This window comes from Triticum dicoccoides, chromosome 2A (genome assembly GCF_002162155.2).
Source record: "Triticum dicoccoides isolate Atlit2015 ecotype Zavitan chromosome 2A, WEW_v2.0, whole genome shotgun sequence".
NCBI classification, from domain to species: domain Eukaryota; kingdom Viridiplantae; phylum Streptophyta; class Magnoliopsida; order Poales; family Poaceae; genus Triticum; species Triticum dicoccoides.
The window spans coordinates 564,237,632-564,255,991 of NC_041382.1; positions in this window are offsets into that span (position 1 = coordinate 564,237,632).

Here is an 18,360-nt window from a genome sequence, read left to right on the forward strand (position 1 = left end):
CAGGTGCTATGTGTGCTCTCTGTCTGCCAAACGGATTGACTCCATCGATGTTCCTTGGATCGTCCCCAAATTCTGGGTGTTCGAAGTTCAACGCTTGCCACTGGCTCGCATCCTTAGGGTGACTCAGCATCTTGTCTTTTTTATTTATCTTCGGATCATTTCCATCATCTTCTCACTTCTTCTCCTCCCTATCCGCGTGCCAACGCAGGAGCTTTGCTAGCTTAGGGTTCGCGAAATACCGCTGCAGACGAGGAGTGATCGGAAAGTACCACACCACTTTTCGAGGAGCTTTCTTCCTCTTCTTGTATCGAGTGACGCCGCACACCGGACATATGGTAGACTCCGCGTGCTCGTCCCGATAAATGATGCAATTGTTCATGCACACATGGTATTTCACGTGCGGTAAATCCAGAGGACACATGATTTTCTTCGCCTCCTCGAAACTGGTCGGATACTCGTTCCCCTTGGGAAGACGTTCGTGCCAGAATGACATGTTCTCGTCGAAGCATGCGTCGGTCATTTTGTGTTTTACCTTCATCTCCAGAGCCATGAGCGTTACTTTCGGGCCTGTATCCTTCATACAATGGAGTAACCGTGTCTATCTCCAGTTGATCCAGCTTGGCTTTCTCTCGGGTGGCAGCTCTTGCGTTACCCGTCTGCTTGAGAAGCAGCTCTTGAATATGAGGGTCCTGCACCAAGCCCATCGATGGTCCATCATCATCTGCTCTAGCATCTTCATCTTCATGATTATGCCCTTCGTCTTGATCTTCCTCATCATCATGTCCGGCATCTTCTGCATGATGACTATGTCCTGCATCTACTTTGTGATCATGTCCTGGAGATTCTTCATCTTCTCGCCCGCCCTCGCCGCGGTTGTCTTGCTGCCCTTCCTTATTTCTTGCCCGTCCCCATGGATGACTTCATAATCATCTTCATCACCTTGCCACCGATAGCCATCCATGAAACCATGCAAGAGCAGGTGGTCCCGCACCTGTCCGGAATCCGGGTCCATAAGGCTCTTCAGCTTGCATCTTCGACACAGACATCTTATCTCCGTCTCGTTCTTTTGAAGTATCTCGGCCTTCGCGGAGCTCAAAAACCTATTCATGATGCCTTCGGTCATCGTGTGGACCATGGTCGCCTGCGGGGTAGAGCAAAACGATATTTTAGAACCAAATTTTTTTTGGCATGACTTTGCCTAAAAATAGGACCAAAAAGAATGCATAGTGCCAAATTCTCGCCGAAAGGGAAATGAATCAACATTCTGGCAAAATATTGGCAACTATCGCATTTCAAATACCGGTACCTGCAAATACAAACATATGCAACAACACAAACATATGCAACATCACAAACATACGTAGATCTAGGCCATAAAAAGTGTGTATGTTGTTAGAGGGAGAAAAAAGTAGATCTAGAACATAAAGAAAGCTTTCCCCTTACTTACCTATCAAAAAAAGGAAATTTAACCACTTAATTTGGGTGAATCTATGGTGCAAATGAGGTGAGGAGGAGGAGGCAGCCGAGACCAAGCTTGGTAGAGATGGAGAGAATGAAGTGGGGAAAGTGAGTGTGGTAGGTGGCTGTCAAAAATATCTAGCTGCTCCCAGGTTACCAATGGCGCACCACCTAAGAATGTGCCATTAGTAACCAGGGTTACTAATGGCGCACCTGGTGTGTGATGTGCCATTACTAGTTTTTTTAAAAAAAGATAAAAAAAATTGTTAGCAGTGGCGCACCAGTGGATAGTGCGCGCGCACTATCCACTGGTGCGCCACTGCTAACAATTTTTTTATATTTTTTTAAAAACTAGTAATGGCGCACCACACACCAGGTGCGCCATTAGTAATGTGGCCAATAATGGTGTACCTATATCTGGTGCGCCACTGCTATATAGTAGTGGCGCACCACATACATGGTGCACCATTAATGTCCATATTAGCTATAGCCGTTTTTCTAGTAGTGGTAGGACTCCCCCCTTGGCGCGCCTCCCCCTTGGCCGGCCTCCTCCTCCCCCCTATTTTATATACGTGGACAGGGGGCACCCCAAAGCACAACAGACAAATCTCCTAGCCGTGTGCGGTGCCCCCTCCATAGTTTAACACCTCGGTCATATCGTTGTAGTGCTTAGGCGAAGCCCTGGGCCAGTAACTTCATCATCACCGTCGCCACACCGCCGTGCTGACAGAACTCTCCCTCGTCCCTCTACTGGATTAAGAGCTCGAGGGACGTCATCGTGCTAAATATGTGCTGAACACGGGGGTGCCGTACGTTCGATACTTGGATCGATTGGATCGTGAAGACGTTCGACTACATCAACCATGTTACTAAATGCTTCCGCTTTCGGTGTACGAGGGTACGTGGACACACTCTCCCATCTCATTGCGATGCTTCTCCTAGATAGATATTGTGTGATCGTAGGAATTTTTTTGAATTACTACATTCCCCAACACGTATAATCCATGGACTCACATTAGTCATAAAGAACTCATATACTTATTGCAAAAGTTTATTAGCCCTCGAAGCAAAGTACTACTACGCATGCCCTAGGGGGATAGATTGGTAGGAAAAGACCATCGCTCATCCCCGGCTGCCACTCATAATGAAGACAATCAATAATAAATCATGCTCCAACTTCATAGCATAACAAGAGACTATACATGCATGCTTCGGGAATCACAAACCTTAACACCAATATTCTTACTAACCACAACCATTTACTAGTACCTCCCACATATTCCATCTCTAAATTGCAAAACTATTGCAAGGAATCAAACATATCATATTCAGTGATCCATAAGTTTTATGTAGGATTTTATGACTAACCATGCAATTGACCAATTCCCGTTGACTCTCTAAATAGATATAAGTGAAGCAAAAGAGTTTAATTATTTCTACAAAAGACCATGATCTAATAAATATAAGTGAATCAAAAGAGCATTCTTCAAATAACGGTTTTCTATGTGAAGAGAAACATGCAATCCAAACTTCAAATGATATAAGTGAAGCACATGAAGCATTCTATAAAGCCATAGTCAAAAGATATAAGTGAAGTGCAATGAGCATTCTATAAATCAACCATGGACTATATATATCATACCAGCATGGTGCATGAAAGAAAAGTGAAAACTAAATGCAAAAGACGCCCCAAGATTTACACATATCACATGAACGAAACGAATCTGAAAACATACCGATACTTGTTGAAGAAATATGGGACGCTTGAGTCTCCTTGAATATTTACTTGGAGTGCCTTGGGCATCCCCAAGCTTGAGCTCTTGCCTCTCCTCCTTCTCCTCACATCGAGACCTCCTCGATGTTTGAACACTTCATCCACACAAAACTTAACTGAACTTTTAGTGGCGGGGTTTGTGAATATGGCAATGAAATCCCATCATGTACTGTTGTAACATTATTGCATAATTATAAACAAACATTACCCACTGTATGCTATCACAATCCTATGGCCCCAAGTCAAGGAGGCTTCAACAAGAATTCAAACATACGCAAATAACAAAGCTATAACAGCAATCTGTGAAAACAGGACAGTCTGTAAAGATTTGAACATCCACCATACTTATGTAACTCAAAAAAATTTGAAACATTAGGACAAAATGAACATTTTGTATATAAAGACTGTACAAAAAGTTTCAGAACCGTTTGACGTTCCAGTAAAAAATGAAAATCGAGCACTACAGCCAATGTTTCCGTTTTGCACCGCACAAACCAACAAGCAATTTAATCATCCTAAAGGCAAACCTTGGCACATTATTTTTATAATACAATGGAACTGTACAAGGGGATAATTATTTTTGTTTAAAAGTTTCTATAATTTAAGATTCACAAAGTTTCCGTGAGCATGAACAAAGTTCAAGGAGCTCCCCCACTTCAACAATACTTGTCTCTGTCACTTTCACTTTCCTTTTTGAAAAGTTTTGGGTTCCCCTCTATATTTTTCTGTTTTTAAACTTTATAAAAGCACTCAACAGAACTAAATGACTCTCTAAAACTTCCGGGTTGTCTCCTTGGCAGCGCTTTCTTTAAAGCCATTAAGCTAGGCATAAAGTGCTCAAGTAATGGATCCACCCGGATCCCCAAGGTATATCAAAGCCAATTTTAATTAGCAATGATTTGGCATTTAGTAGTGAGCACAAAGCAACATATATCAAGCAATGACGAAGTCTAACTCTCTTCCTAAGCATCGGCATGTCATACAAGAACAATTCATGCACATCAAGTAAAGGCCAATACATAGCATTAGTAGTTTCTTGCAATTTTATCGTGTTGGAAACATAGAGAGGTGGAGATATAGTTCCTCTCTCATAATAATTCCAAGTAGGAGCAGCAAGCACGTGCATATTATATTCATCAAAATCATCATGTGCAACGGTAAAAGGCAATCCATCAATATAATAATTAACAAGAGCAAACTTCTCCGATATAGTGTAGTTGGGAGAATTCAAAAAGATAATAGGACTATCATGTGTGGGTGCAATAGCAATAGTTTCATTCTCAACATATGGTACTATAGCAATTTCATCTCCATAAGCATAATTCATATTGGCATCTTGGCCACAAGCATAACAAGCATCAAGTTCATCAAAAAGGGATATTTCAAATGAATTAACAGGATCATAGCATTCATCCTTCGGTAAGAACGAAGGGGCATTAAATAATGTATGAGTTGAAGAGTTACTCTCATTAGAAGGTGGGCACGGGTAGCTAATCTGCTCTTCCTCTGTTTGTTCTTCGCTCTCCTCCTTTTCATCCAATGAGCTCATAGTTTCATCATTTTCTTCTTCCATAGACTCCCAAAATGTTAGTCTCTTATTGGACATCAAAGATATTCCAAATAAATGCATCAATATCGCAATTGTATTTATAATTATAATATAAATATTGAAGAATAGCAAGATTTTCAGGTCTATAGCCAGCATCATCATCATCTTCATACTTTAAGAACAGAGATTCAATTTCAGAAGCACCCTTAAAAGCAACAAATTATTCTATTTGTTCCACATCATAGTAACCATATATACCATTAGCATAAGAAGCTAAGGTTTCATTATCATTAAATTTGCACGAAAAGGGAAGATGTGGAGCATTCATCCTAGAGCAACAAGTATAATCATATCTCAAGCATAGATTCCAAGCATACCATTTCAATATATGAATTTGATCTCATAATAGTTTCCCTTTGTGAGACAAATGATAATGCCTAAAGTATTCACATTGATCCAACGTTACTCCCATTATATAGTTGAATGGGGTTTTCTCTGGATTATCAAAATAGTGCATAATATCTTTCACATAATGAGCATCGAGGGTTTTAGGAGGTTCCCCATCTCCATGAGTAGCAGGTACAACTAATTTTTTTGGTGTTTCATGTTCCATATCCATAGCTAAAGATAGAGAACAACTTAGATCAGGAAATAAAAACTACTTGGTGATAAAGCAAACAAGCACACACGAGAATATTCACCCCACGCTATAACTCCCCGGCAACGGCGCCAGAAAAAGGTCTTGATAACCCACAAGTATAGGGGATCGTTTGTAGCCTTCTTCGATAAATAAGAGTGTCAAACCCAACGAGGAGCTAAAGGCAAAACAAATATTCCCTCAAGTTCTATCGACCACCGATACAACTCTACGCACACTTTAACATGTGCTTTACCTAGAACAGGTATGAAACTATTTTGCAGGAGTGATTCTAGAACTATTTTGCAAGAATGAAACTAGAAATACTTTGCAAGATAATAAAAAGCTAGGTGTTTGGAAAAAGGGTTTGTGTCAGTAAGAAAGTAGTTTGTCCCTAGGCAATCGATAACAAGTATCGGTAATCATTCTTGCAATTCTACATGAGGGAGAGGCATGAGCTAACATACTTTCTCTACTTGGATCATATGCACTTATGATTGGAACTCTAGCAAGCATCTGCAACTACTAAAGGTCATTAAGGTTGTGAAACCCAACCATAGCATTAAGTATCAAGTCCTCTTTATCCCATACACCATAGCCCACCTAATCAGGTTTAAGCTTTTGTCACTCTCTCAACCCACCATAAGCGAACCATGATGTTGGATTCAGGGCTCCACTGACCCTTGAGAGGTTCAAACATTGGGATGCGTACGAAGAACTCCTTTGCCCCAACCTGTTGGCCCAACGATTCCATAGCCTAGCTCGATGAACCCAAGAGACAAGAGACACATCAGTTTATCCTGATTCGGGCCACCTTGCGGTGTAATACCCTACTCCAGCTTTGTGGTGGATTGCCTCAAGGGGCCGAGGATGAACAAGTACAGTGGTTGAACAGCCTCAGGAGGTGAGGTGTTCTTGAGCTCGATGACCTAGAGAGGTGGTCAGGGTGGAATGGATCTCCCCCTTCCATGGTGGTGGCTAAGTCCTATTTATAGTGGCCTTGGTCCTCTTCCCAAATGTAGGAGGGAAGGGATCCCACAACGGCCAATTTTGAAGGAATACAACTAGTACAAGTTATCCTGACAAAAGTAGTCTTCGCCTGCAAAGACTCTGGTGGTGACGTTGTAGAGGGCTCCGCGATGACCTCCATCCTGTTGCCCTGGCGGTCTTGGTCTTGTTGCACCAATATGGAAACCTTTACCTGATTCCTCGGGATTCTGCACCTGCACTTGCCCCCCTTGGCACCAAAGGGGAAACTGGTACGCTGCGCTCGCTGGCGTCCGCCTTGCCTTGGTCGTCATGTCTCATGTCATGTGAACCTCGCGAGGTGCACCTTGCATTGATATCTCCACTCCTCAGGAGCTAGCCTAGTGAGGCCGCCCCCAGGGAGGTCTTGGTGTCGTCCGCCTCGCGAGCCTTGGCCCCTCGCGAGGGTCTTGACTCGTTGCTACTGAAAGTGGGCCGTACCGGACTGTTGACGAAGCCACGCTGCGGGCCGCTGGCAGGCAAGTCTAGGTACCCCCATTCCCAGGATGCCGACAGTAGCCCCAGGGCCCAAGGCGCGCTCGAGCTTGGCTTCAAGGCGAAGCCAGAGGGCAAGCGTGGAGCACTGCGGGCCCCAACCACCTGCGGCCTTGGTCGATGCATGGCGATTGATGAGACGTGGGCGCCTCCACTTCCCCATGCTGCCTCGGCAACTGTTCAACTTGACGAGACCCTGCTGCATGCAGAAGAAACCATCATTATGTGTGATCATGGAGGCCGGCGGTTGGCCTCCTTCTGGCTATAAATGAGGGGAGGGGAGAGCCCTCTCGCTCATCTCTGTCTTCTCGCCGCTCGCTCCTTCATCCTACTCCTCGCCTCGCCACCTTGCCGCAGCTCCCATGGCGCCAACGAAGAGGTTCTCGGCCGCAGAGAAGGGGAAGGCTCGCCAGGAGGGGCCCAGCTCGCCCCGCCCAAGAGGGGGCGGGGCCACCCCCGCAAGCATGCCGCGACTCCTGATGTCGCTCCTCGGGGGCGCGGGCGTACTCCTTCGGGGACCGGTGTTGTCCTCAGTGGCCGCAACGGTGCTTCCTCTCGCGGAAGGGGCCACTTGAGGCGAGGCAGCCCTTGCGCCGAGGGGAGGCCCACCGTGGTCTCCGGGCCTCCCCGGTCGCGCTTCCATTCGGCGAATGTGCTCCCGGAGTTCGTTGTGTGGTCGGAGAGGCCGGCCGGCACCTGGCTCCAGCTCCCGCGCTCCTTTGCCGGCGAGCTGCCGGCCATGGACCTCCGCGGCTTCTGGTTGCAAGCCAATGGCTGCTGCAGCAAGGCCTCGTGGGCCGTGGTGGATGTTTCCACCGCAGGCAACACGGTCCTGGCCTGCGGCTGGCAGACATTTGCCCGCGCGCGCGGCCTGAGCAGGAGGTGCACCCTCCACTTCAAGTACGACGGCGTTGCGACCCTCTACGTGAGGGTGTTTGGGGAAGATGGTCACCGCGCAGGGTGCTACCCCCAAGACAGCAACGATGATGGTGGGCCTGGCCTTGACGATGGCTGTGACGGCGCAGAAGGCGAGCTTGCTCTTGGTGACGGTGGCGGCTCGTCCAACGGCGGCGGCTCCTCCTCTAGCGAGAGCACCAACAACGGCGGCTACGACCAGCCGCCACGCTACTAGGCTTGCTTCGAGGACGGCGTCGGGTCATACCGCCATGCTCCGGTGAAGCGTGAGGAAGGCTCCGACTGAGTCCGGGGGGGCTTGGAGCCAACCCTCGTGAGCTGCTGCGGTTGTGCGTGCCGCTTTTGTTTATCCTTTCCTTTCTTCCTGCATTTAAAAAAACAAGCATGGGGCCCTACGGGGGCGTGTAATGAACTATGGTATTTATGCTGCTATGTTATGCTTATTGCTTCGATGTTATGCTGCGGTGCTCAATCCCCAAATGGATACGGTAGGATACTTAGCTTGATACGCTTGCAATAGTTCCCTTCCTCACGAGAGCGCGCGTTCTACTATCTGGTGAGGCCCTTCTTGCTGTCGGCTTTGGAGTCTCCGACCTCAGGGGGTGTCACAAAGCTGTGGGGTTGTTAGAAAGCTCTATCGGTGTCTTATTCTTCTTTGTGAGAGTCCTCGGGCGTGAGCCCGTCGTGGTTCAGTGCACCACGTCGCAGTACCCGGGGGGTATGGACATCAAGAGGGTGCGTAGATCACGAGCTTGATCGAGGGCGTCTCGCGAGGATAGAAAAATTCAGAGCTCCGAGGGAGCGGGGCTACGGTGAAGTGTGTTTGTTGCGTGGGCCAAGCCTGTCTCACGCACACACCTGCCCAGCCCCCACGCGTAAGATGCGCGAGAAGTAGCGACGGGCAACTGCTGCTCCTCCTGAATCAGGACCAAAACGCAAAAGAGAAAACAAGGGGGGAGTCGGTCAGGCAACTGAAAGCATGCGAACTCCAAATTCATTAAAAGGTTGCAAACTAGCTACAGAAAGAAAATGAACAGCCGTGTCCGGCACCTAGTCTAGTCTTCTCACCAGCCCGGAGCTAAGTGTTGCCACTAGGATGTGGGAGGGAGCCCCCGAGGCCGGAGGGCGGCACTCTGGAGACTCCGGGCATGTATAGCCCCACTCATTATTACGTGAGAGTGTCATGAGAGGAGACCTTCATAGGCACGGGGCCTTGCTTCATGGGTAGAACCTCCGGAGGTGCTGGATGTTCTAGGGTTCTGGATGGGGATCCCGTCATGCGTCTTCAGGCGCGCGGCGCCAGGCCTAGAGACGCGGGCGATCCTAAACGGGCCCTCCCACATGGGTGAGAGCTTATGCAGCCCTTCCCTAGAGAGCACCCACCGTAGGACGATGATACGTCTCCGTCGTATCTATAATTTTTTTATTGTTCCATGCCAATATTCTACAACATTCATATACTTTTGGCAACTTTTTATACTATTTTTGGGACTAATATATTGATCCAGTGCCTAGTGCCAGTTCCTGTTTGTTGCATGTTTTTTGTTTCGCATAATATCCATATCAAACATAGTCCAAACGGGATAAAAACTGATGGAGATTTTTTTGGAATATATATGATTTTGGGGAAGAAAAATCCACGCGAGACGGTGCCCGAGGGAGGCACGAGGCAGGGGGCGCGCCCCACCCCCTTGGGTGCGCCTCTGACCCTCGTGGCCACCCTGTAAGGCGGTTGATGCCCTTCTTTCACCGCAAGAAAGCTAATATCTGGATAGAGATCGTGTTAAAATTTCAGCCCAATCAGAGTTACAGATCTCCGGGAATATAAGAAACGGTGAAAGGGCAGAATCTGAGAACGCGGAAACAGAGAGAGACAGAGAGACAGATCCAATCTCGGAGGGGCTCTCGCCCCTCCCACGCCATGGAGACTAAGGACCAGATGGGAAACCCTTCTCCCATCTAGGGAGGAGGTCAAGGAAGAAGAAGAAGGAGGGGGCTCTCTCCCCCTCACTTCCGGGTGGTGCCGGAGTGCCACCGGGGGCCATCATCGTCACCGCAATCTTCACCAACAACTTCACCGCCATCATCACCAACTCTTCCCCCCTCTATGCAGCGGTGTAACCCCTCTTTTATCCACTATAATCTCTACTTAAACATGGTGCTCAACGCTATATATTATTTCCCAATGATGTATGGCTATCCTATGATGTTTGAGTATATCCCTTTTGTCCTATGGGTTATTTGATGATCGTGATTGGTTTGAGTTGCATGTTTTATTATTGGTGTTGTCCTATGGTGCTCTCCATGTCACGCAGGCGTGAGGGATTCCCGCTGTAGGGTTTGCAATATGTTCATGATTTTCTTATGGTGGGTGGCGTGAGTGACAGAAGCACAGACCCGAGTAAGTAGGTTGTTTGCGTATGGGATAAAGAGGACTTGATACTTTAATGCTATGGTTGGGTTTTACCTTAATGATCTTTAGTAGTTGAGGATGCTTGCTAGAGTTCCAATCATAAGTGCATATGATCCAAGTAGAAAAAGTATGTAAGCTTATGCCTCTCCCTCATATAAAATTGCAATAATGATTACCGGTCTAGTTATCGATTGCCTAGGGACAAATAACTTTCTCCTAACAAAAAGCTCTTTACTAAAACTAACTTAGTTGTGTCTTTATCTAAACAGCCCCTACTTTTTATTTACGCGCTCTTTATTATCTTGCAAACCTATCCAACAACACCTATAAAGTACTTCTACTTTCATACTTGTTCTAGGTAAAGCGAACGTCAAGCGTGCGTAGAGCTGTATCGGTGGTCAATAGAACTTGAGGGAATATTTGTTCTGCCTTTAGCTCCTCATTGGGTTCGACACTCTTACTTATCGAAAGAGGCTACAATTGATCTCCTATACTTGTGGGTTATCAAGACCTTTTTCTGGCGCCGTTGCCAGGGAGTCATAGCGTGGGGTGAATATTCTCGTGTGTGCTTGTTTGCTTTATCACTAAGTAATTTTTATTTGCTATTCTTAGTTGTTTTCTATCTTTAGTTATGGGTAGGAAACACAAAATACCAAAAAAATTAGTTGTACCTACTGAACCAATGGTTGAAGAACCACTCAAAATCTATCACACTCCTGAAGCTTATTACTTGGATCATCTTCGATCCCTATGTGCTCGTGCTAAAACCCCAACTAGCTTAGGTGAGGGCAAATCCTTAGATGAGCATGCTTGTTATGTGCGACACCGCATATCTGAAAAAGGGAAACATTTACTGGATCAAATTCATCATTTGCAATGCTATGCTTGGAATTTATGCGAAATATATGATATTACTTGTTGTTCTGAAGACCCTAAGAAACACCTTCCCTACCAATGTTTGTTTAGTGATAATAGAATCATATCTTATTATGCTAAGGGTGTTTATAATTACTATGATGTTCAACAAATTGAAGAATTTGTTGCTTTTAAGGGTGCTTATGAAATTGCTTCTTTGATTGAAAAGTATGATGCTACTCTTTACAAATCTGAAATTTTTGCCATACTTGAATATTGTTATGAGAATTATGCTTCTAATGCCTATGTTAAACCATATATCAAGGTCTCCTCCGCTGTCCAAGAAGAAACTAATATTTTGCAGGAGTCTATGGAAGAAGAAATTGATCAAACTATGAGCTCATTGGATGAAAAAGATGATGAGGAGAGTGAAGAACAAAAGGAGGAAGAGCGGATTAGCTACCCGTGCCCACCTTCTAATGAGAGTAACTCTTAAACTCATACATTGTTTAATTTCCCTTTGTGCTTACCGAAGGATGATTGCTATGATGATTGTTATGATCCTGTTGATTCTCTTGAAATATCCCTTTTTGATGATGCTTGCTATGCTTGTGGCCAAGATGCCAATATAAATTATGCTCATGGAGATGAACTTGCTATAGTTCCTTATGTTAAACATGAAATTGTTGCTATTGCACCCACGCATGATAGTCCTATTATCTTTTTGAATTATCCCGACTACACTATATCAGAGAAGTCTGCACTTATTAAGGATTATATTGATGGGTTGCGTTTTACTATTACACATGATGATTTGGATGAATATAATATGCATGTGCTTGCTGCTCCTACTTGCAATTATTATGAGAGAGGAACTACATCTCCGCCTCTTTATGTTTCCAACATGAAAAACTTACAAGAAAATGTTTATACTATGCATTGGCCTTTACTATGTGTGCATGAATTGTTCTTTTATGACATGCCGATGCATAGGAAGAGAGTTAGACTTCGTTGTTGCATGATATATGTTACTTTGTGCTCACTACTAAATTACATATCATTGTTAATTAAAATTGGCTTTGATATACCTTGGGATCCGGGTGGATTCATTACTTGAGCACTATATGCCTAGCTTAATGGCTTTAAAGAAAGCGCTGCCAGGGAGACAACCCAGAAGTTTTAGAGAGTCATTTATTTCTGTTTTGTGCTTTTATAAAGTTTAAAAATAAAAATAATGTGCCAAGATTTGCCTTTAGGATGTTTACTTTGCTTGTTGGTTTGTACGGGGCAGGACAGAAACTTTGGCTGTACTGCGCAATTTTACATTTTTTTTATTGGAACGTCAAATGGTTCTGATTCTTTTTGCACTGTTTTTCTATACAAATTGTTTATTTTTCCTAATTTTGGTAGAATTTTTGGAGTACGAGAGGTATGGTGAATGTTCAGATTATAACAGACTGTTATGTTTTAGACAGATTCTGTTTTTGATGCATAGTTTGCTTGTTCTGATGAAACTATCAATTTATATCAGTGGATTAAGCCATGGAAAAGTTATATTATAGAAGCTACAAGGAAGAAACAAAATATGAATTGTTTTGCAACAACACTTAGAGTAGTGATTTGCTTTATTATACTAACGGATCTTACCGAGTTTTCTGTTGAAGTTTTGTGTGGATGAAGTGTTCGATGATCGAGAAGGTCTCGATATGAGAAGAAGGAAGAGAGGCAAGAGCTCAAGCTTGGGGATGCCCTAGGCACCCCAAGTAAATATTCAAGGAGACTCAAGCGTCTAATCTTGGGGATGCCCCAGAAGGCATCCCCTCTTTCTTCAACAAGTATCGGTATGTTTTTGGATTCGTTTCGTTCATGTGATATGTGCAATCCTGGAGCGTCTTTTGCATTTAGTTTTCACTTTTGTTTTATGCACCATGATGGTATGAGGTAGTCCTTGGTTGATTTATAGAATGCTCATTGCACTTCACTTATATTTTTTGAGTATGGCTTTATAGAATTCTTCATGTGCTTCACTTATATCATTTGAAGTTTGGATTGCCTGTTTCTCTTTACATAGAAAACCGCCATTTGTAGAATGCTCTTTTGCTTCACTTATATTTGTTAGAGCATGGGCATATCTTTTGTAGAAAGAATTAAACTATCTTGCTTCACTTATATCTATTTGGGGAGATGACATGAACTGGTCATTCACATGGTTAGTCATAAAATCCTACATAAAACTTGTAGATCACTGAATATGATATGTTTGATTCCTTGCAATAGTTTTGCGATATAAAGATGGTGAGATTAGAGTCATGCTAGTGGGTAGTTATGGATTGTAGAAATACTTGTGTTGAAGTTTGTGATTCCTGTAGGATGCACGTATGGTGAACCGTTATGTGATGAAGTCGGAGCATGATTTATTTATTGATTGTCTTCCTTATGAGTGGCGGTCGGGGACGAGCGATGGTCTTTTCCTACCAATCTATCCCCCTAGGAGCATGCGCGTAGTACTTTGTTTCGATGACTAATAGATTTTTGCAATAAGTATGTGAGTTCTTTATGACTAATGTTGAGTCCATGGATTATATGCACTCTCACCTTTCCACCATTGCTAGCCTCTCTAGTACCGCGCAACTTTCGCCGGTACCATAAACCCACCATATACCTTCCTCAAAACAGCCACCATACCTACCTATCATGGCATTTCCATAGCCATTCTGAGATATATTGCCATGCAACTTCCATCATCATCATATACATGACTTGAGCATTCATTGTCATATTGCTTTGCATGATCGTAAGATACCTAGCATGATGTTTTCATGGCTTGTCCATTTTTTTATGTCATTGCTACACTAGATCATTGCACATCCTGGTACACCGCCGGAGGCATTCATATAGAGTAATGCTTTGTTCTAGATATCGAGTTGTAATATTGAGTTGTAAGTAAATAAAAGTATGATGATCATCATTATTAGAGCATTGCCCTAGTGAGGAAAGGATGATGGAGACTATGATTCCCCCACAAGTCGGGATGAGACTCCGGACGAAAAAAAAGAAAAAAAAGAGAAAAAGGCCAAAAAAAGAGGCCCAAAAAACAAAAATGAGAGAAAAAGAGAGAAGGGGCAATGTTACTATCCTTTTACCACACTTATGCTTCAAAGTAGCACCATGTTCTCCATATAGAGAGTCTCTTGAGTTATCACTTTCATATACTAGTGGGAATTTTCATTATAGAACTTGGCTTGTATATTCCGGTGATGGGCTTCCTCAAACGCCCGAGGTCTTCATGACCAAGCAAGTTGGATGCACACCCACTTAGTTTTCAGTCTGAGCTTTCATACACTTATAGCTCTTAGTGCATCCGTTGCATGGCAATCCCTACTCACTCACATTGATATCTATTGATGGGCATCTCCATAGCTCATTGATATGCCTAGTTGATGTGAGAATATCTTCTCCTTTTTGTCTTCTCCACAACCACCATTCTATTCCACCTATAGTGCTATGTCCATGGCTCACGCTTATGTATTGCGTGAAAGTTGAAAAGGTTTGAGAACGTCAAAAGTATGAAACAATTGCTTGGTTGTCATCGGGGTTGTGCATGATGTGAATATTTTGTGTGGTGAAGATGGAGCATAGCCAGACTATATGAATTTGTAGGGATAACTTTCTTTGGCCATGTTATTTTGAAAAGACGTGATTGCTCTATTAGTAGGCTTGAAGTATTATTGTTTTATGTCAAATGGTAGACTATTGCATTGAATCACTCGTATCTTAGTATTCATGCCATGATTAGATATGTGATCAAGATTATGCTATGTAGCATTCCACATCAAAAATTATCTTTTTATCATTTACCTACTCGAGGACGAGCAGGAATTAAGCTTGGAGATGCTGATACGTCTCCGTCATATCTATAATTTTTTATTGTTCCATGCCAATATTCTACAACTTTCATATACTTTTGGCAACTTTTTATACTATTTTTGGGACTAACATATTGATCCAGTGCCTAGTGCCAGTTCCTGTTTGTTGCATGTTTTTTGTTTCGCATAATATCCATATCAAACGTAGTCCAAACGGGATAAAAACTGACGGAGATTTTTTTGGAATATATATGATTTTGGGGAAGAAAAATCCACGCGAGACGGTGCCCGAGGGAGGCACGAGGCAGGGGGCGCGCCCCACCCCCTTGAGCGCGCCTCTGACCCTCGTGGCCACCCTGTAAGGCGGTTGATGCCCTTCTTTCACCGCAAGAAAGCTAATATCCGGATAGAGATCGTGTTAAAATTTCAGCCCAATCAGAGTTACGGATCTCCGGGGATATAAGAAACGGTGAAAGGGCAGAATCTGAGAACGCGGAAACAGAGAGAGACAGAGAGACAGTTCCAATCTCGGAGGGGCTCTCGCCCCTCCCACGCCATGGAGACCAAGGACCAGATGGGAAACCATTCTCCCATCTAGGGAGGAGGTCAAGGAAGAAGAAGAAGGAGGGGGCTCTCTCCCCCTCGCTTCCGGTGGTGCCGAAGTGCCACCGGGGGCCATCATCGTCACCGCAATCTTCACCAACAACTTCACCGCCATCATCACCAACTCTTCCCCCCTCTATGCAGCGGTGTAACCCCTCTTTTATCCGCTATAATCTCTACTTAAACATGGTGCTCAACGCTATATATTATTTCCCAATGATGTATGGCTATCCTATGATGTTTGAGTAGATCCCTTTTGTCCTATGGGTTATTTGATGATCGTGATTGGTTTGAGTTGCATGTTTTATTATTGGTGTTGTCCTATGGTGCTCTCCGTGTCGCGCAAGCGTGAGGGATTCCTGCTGTAGGGTTTGCAATATGTTCATGATTTGCTTATGGTGGGTGGCGCGAGTGACAGAAGCACAGACCCGAGTAAGTAGGTTGTTTGCGTATGGGATAAAGAGGACTTGATACTTTAATGCTATGGTTGGGTTTTACCTTAATGATCTTTAGTAGTTGAGGATGCTTGCTAGAGTTCCAATCATAAGTGCATATGATCCAAGTAGAGAAAGTATGTAAGCTTATGCCTCTCCCTCATATAAAATTGCAATAATGATTACCGGTCTAGTTATCGATTGCCTAGGGACAAATAACTTTCTCGTAACAAAAAGCTCTTTACTAAAACTAACTTAGTTGTGTCTTTATCTAAACAGCCCCTACTTCTTATTTACACGCTCTTTATTATCTTGCAAACTTATCCAACAACACCTACAAAGTACTTCTACTTTCATACTTGTTCTAGGTAAAGCGAACGTCAAGCGTGCGTAGAGTTGTACCGGTGGTCAATAGAACTTGAGGGAATATTTGTTCTGCCTTTAGCTCCTCATTGGGTTCGACACTCTTACTTATCGAAAGAGGCTACAATTGATCCCCTATACTTGTGGGTTATCAGAAGAGATCTCCCACCTCGAGCGTCCTGGAGCGGACGCTGCGGCAGTGATATTGCCGCGACGCCTGCTGGTACCTTGCCGCTCGGAGCGAGGCTTGACGGCGGTGTTCCTCCCCCAGCATGAGGTCCATCCCCCTCCCGGCGTCCTAGCGTGCCTCGTCAAACGCCAAGACCCATGAGGAGTGATGCCTGACCTCACGTGGGAGAACCTCTTCAGCTCCGTAAACAAGGAAGAACGGAGTTTCGCTGGTCGCCTTGGTCGCAGTGGTGCGGACGGACCACAACACGGACTAGAGCTCATCGAGCCAGCCCCTGCCGCAGGCCTTGAGCTTCTTCTTGAAGGTTCCTGTCTTGAGGCCCCTCAGGACCTTCGCTTTGGCGCACTCAGCTTGTCCGTTGCTCCTCATATGCCCGGAGGAAGCCTGCCGGGTCCGTCGTGCCGTCGTAGCGAGGTGGCATCTCCGGCTTGAACTTGTGCGGCCACCGCACCTACCGCAAAGCGGAGGCGAAGGCCCGGAGCCCCACAGCGCCTCCATGCGTGCCCGTCGGCCCAAATGGAGGAGCGGCGCTCGCCCTGAGAGTGGAACGGGGGAGCGAAGCGGGCGGAGCAGACGGAGAGGCGAAGCTTCGACGCACCCCTACCTGGCGCGCCAAATGTTGGATTCCGGGCTCCTCTCACCCTTGAGAGGTTCGAACACTGGGGTGCGTATGAAGAACTCCTTCTCCCCAACCTGCCGGCCCAATGATTCCACAGCCTAGCTCGACGAACCCAAGAGACAAGAGACACAACAGTTTATCCTGGTTCGGGCCACCTTGCGGTGTAATACCCTACTCCAGCTTTCTAGTGGATTGGTTCGAGGGGCTGAGGATTAACTATTATAGTGGTTGAAGAGGCTCAGGAGGTGAGGTGTTCTTGAGCTCGATGAGCTAGAGAGGTGGTCAGGATGGATCTCCCCCCTTCCATGGTGGTGGCTAAGTCATATTTATAGTGGCCTTGGTCCTCTTCCCAAATGTAGGCGGGAAGGGCTCTCACAACGGCCAATTTTGAAGGGAGACAACTAGTACAGGTTATCCTGACAAAAGTAGTCTTTGCCTGCAAAGACTCTGGTGGTGATGCTGTAGTGGGCTCCGCGATGACCTCCGTCCTGTCACCCTGGCAGTCTTGGTCTTGTTGCACCAATATGGAAACCTTTGCATGATTCATCGGGATTCCGTGCCTGCGCTTGACCCCTTGGCACCAAAGGGGAAACTAGTACGCTGCGCCCGCTTGTGCCCGCCTGGCCTTGGTCGTCATGGCTCACGTCATGTCAACCTTGCGAGGTGCACCTTGCATTGGTATCTCTGCTCCTCGGGAGCCAGCCTAGTGAGGCCGCCCCCAGGGAGGTCTTGGCGTCGTCCGCCTCCCGAGGCTTGGCCCCTTGCGAGGGTCTTGAGTCGTTGCTGCTGAAATTGGGATGTACCGGGTCGCTGATGGGGCCACGCCGCGGGCCGCAGGCAGGCAAGTCTGGGTACCCCCGTTCCCAGGACACCGACACATGAACATATTGCAACACCCTACAGCGGGGGCCCCTCACATTTGCGCGAGAACAGAGGGCACCTTAGGACAACACCATAAATAAAATATACAATCATACCAACCAAGATCACGATAAACCCACATGACAAAACGGATCTACTCAAACATCATAGGATAACCATAGATAATTGGGAAATAATATATGGTGTTGAGCACCATGTTTAATTGGAGATTACAGCGGGGAGAAGAGGTGTTACACTGTTGCATAGAGGGGGAGAGAGTTGGTGTTGATGGTAGCTAGATT